A 2,865-nucleotide genomic window follows, 5' to 3' on the forward strand; every position below is an offset into this window, starting at 1 on the left:
TTGGGAGTGAGAAGAGTCAGAGGAGGCAGACGGCTGCTGCAAGGATTGGGAACAGTCAGTGCTCAGAGGAGCTGCTTACAGAAAAACATCGAGGAGGTGTGAAACTCTGAGGACATGGAACCCTTGCACTATAATGATAAAAGAACTCTTGATATATAAGACAACATATGATGATAATAGAACTGTTGTAATATATAAGACAACAACCCACCAGCACCCCAAGTCCTTCTCCCAGGGCTACTCTGGGGCCGTTTCCAGCTCACTCTGCTGTTCATACGCCGAGTTCCTGCTCAGCCAGAGCCCAGCCAGCTCCCTGCTGATGGCAAACACCACCAGCAGCGCTGCCAGGAGCTCCTGTGGGTGAAGGTACAGGGGGACAGCATCCAGAGTTTCACAGCAGCTCGTAGCAGCATCTCATCAGGATTTCTCTGTCAGTGGGTGCTGCTGCTCCCACTGCTGCTTCTGCTCCTGGGAGATCATACCTTAAAACAAAAATCTCATATCAAAACTACCAGGAAAACTTTCGCCCATCCAAAAATTTCAGTTGGATGAATTAATACCTTCCATGAAATGTTGAATTACTATCCCTTGGAAGTAGGTTTGGTTTTTCCTTGCTGGTCAGAGCTGTGCTGTGCATGTCCTGACCTGGCTGCCACGTGGCTCTGGAGTGGGCCCTGACCCTCAGGTCTGCTTTGCTCCTGAAAACCCAGGGACACCCACGGGGGCTCCTTCCAGACACTGAGCTGTGGCTCTCCAGAAGGGCCAGGGGGCTGTGAGAATCCCCACGGAGTCACAGCTCCCTGAGAGGAGCTCTGTGACGGAGGCACCCAGCTCAAGCTGCTCAGTGCTGTGCTCAGGGGCTTGGCTCAGAAACAGCTGCTCACGGGCAGGTGGGAGCCCTGGCACATCCCAGGCTGGGGACAGGTCACAGCTGGGTGGCCCTGTCTGTCAGGACCCAGCACATCCCTCTGTCTGTCCTGGATGGCCCAGACCCTGCCAGGGGGCTCAGAGACCCTGGCACAGAGCCCAGAATGCCCCTGTGGGTTTGATTGTGACCCATGGAGCAAGTTACCAACCCTAGATTAAGATCTGCAAGCCACAACAGTTTAGGTAGAATATTAGTGAATTTATCATGGTGTGAAAAAATATATTTTTGGGGTTTTTAGAATGGAGGTTCGGGAGACAAGACGGAGGAATCTGGGCATGTCCAGCCTTTCTCCTTCTTCTTCTTGGCCTCCATCCTCTGGGTGATGATGGCACTTTTGGATTGGTTTAGAGTAGAAGCTCAGTGTCTAACATAGGTGACAGGTATTGGGAAGTCACTGTAAATATTGTACACATAGTTTTTAGTATAAAGACATAGCACCACCCCGGGGCAGGCAGAGTGCCTCTGACCGCCCTGCTGAGCAGACCTGGGCAGGACAGGAGAAAGAATTTTATAGATAAGGAACAATAAACAACCTTGAGACTGAGAAATGAAGAGCTCTGACTCCTTCTTCAACAGCTGGGCAGGGAAAAGGGACTTTCTAACTTATCTCGGGGTCACTGTGAGCAGCAGAGACCCCAAGACCTGTCCCGCTCAGCATGCCCCCTGTGCCCCCAGGGTGCTGCAGGGACAGGGGCTGCCCCTGGAGCTGTGCATTGTTTTAGGGAACACCTGCCCAGCTGCCTCCTCTAGCACACCTGTTGTTTGGCCCAAACACTGCAGTGTCCTGAAAGGACAGCAGGTTTTCTTTCCTTAGCGCTCCACCTGGGGGGGTTTTAGATCTTTGTGCTCATTCTTCAGACTTTTCCTCCTTGTCCTACAGGTTAAGAGATTTTCTTTGGAATTCCCTCTTGTGAAGGCCAGATAGAAAATCTGTGCTTTCTGCAGAGAGAAGGGAAGGGGTGCATGGGTGAGGGCTGGAGCTGCAGCTGAAGGTGCTGAGGAGGCACCTGATTCCTGCAGGCACAGGGGATCACAGGGTCCCCATTTGAGGAGGGGTCACCGTTCCATCCCTCAGCTCTGATTTCTGGGGCCACAGTGGATCACAGGGTCCCCATTTGTGGTCAGAGGTGCCTCTGAGAAGCGGTGTGGCTGGAGGAGCAGGGTGAATTGCGCTGTATGAGGAGGGAAGTGCCCAGTGCCAGAACTGCTGAAGGCTGACTTCCCCCCATGTTCTGAGCAGGCTGGAGTGGCTCCCTGTGAGGAGCTCACCAGCAAATGTGAATCCTGCCCTCCCTTCTTGGTTGGAAATATGAGCTGGGGCAGTTCTAAGGCCTGGGGAGGTGCTGAGTGGAGCAGGACCCGTTTTTGTTGAGACACATTTTTTTTTGCTCCTCATTTCTGCATTTCCAGCCATCTCTGCTGTCCGTGGGTTCAGTCTCTGACGTTTCTGTTGCAGCATGGAGCAGCAGCCCGCTGTCCCAGCATGTCCCTGAGGCACAGAGCGTCCAGCCCCAGCAGAGGACCCCAGGGAGGAGGCCAGGACGTGCGGAGCCGCCGGGCTGGCCAGAGGCACCCTGTGGAAGGTGGATACAGCAGTTTTGGGAGTGAAACACAAGGAGCTGATACTCCTCACGGATTCTGGCAGATACAGGCACAATTTGTTTCATTTTGTGTTGGGCCGTGTCCCTGCCCACGGTTGTTCCCAGGGCTGGAGCTCGGAGGGCTGGCAGTTCTGCATGGCAGTGGTGCATGGCTGCAGGGCTCACTGCTGGGGTGTGCAGGTACCACTGAGCTCTGCATTTACAGCGTCAAAACAATTCCTGGTTTCACTGAGGACTCGTGGTCTCCAGGCTCAGTTTGGGGGTGGGAAGCTCACCCTGCCCTTGCCCCTCCAAAAGAAGCCCATGGAGCCATGAAATCCTTGGAAAAGGGATGCA

At 53.8% G+C, this 2,865-nt stretch overlaps 1 protein-coding gene across 1 annotated transcript in view; it reads left to right on the forward strand.

The window, feature by feature from the left end:
* Nucleotides 1-2,472: 2,472 nt before the first annotated feature.
* FRMPD1 (FERM and PDZ domain containing 1) overlaps nucleotides 2,473-2,865 on the forward strand; it is a 26,673-nt gene continuing 26,280 nt past the window's right edge. Inside the window, exon 1 of the mRNA XM_014311362.2 lies at nucleotides 2,473-2,511. The gene's annotated coding sequence lies outside the window, so the exon portion shown is untranslated. The remainder of the gene's footprint in view (nucleotides 2,512-2,865) is intronic.

The sequence above is a fragment of the Geospiza fortis genome, unplaced genomic scaffold (assembly GCF_000277835.1).
Source record: "Geospiza fortis unplaced genomic scaffold, GeoFor_1.0 scaffold3703, whole genome shotgun sequence".
Taxonomy (NCBI): domain Eukaryota; kingdom Metazoa; phylum Chordata; class Aves; order Passeriformes; family Thraupidae; genus Geospiza; species Geospiza fortis.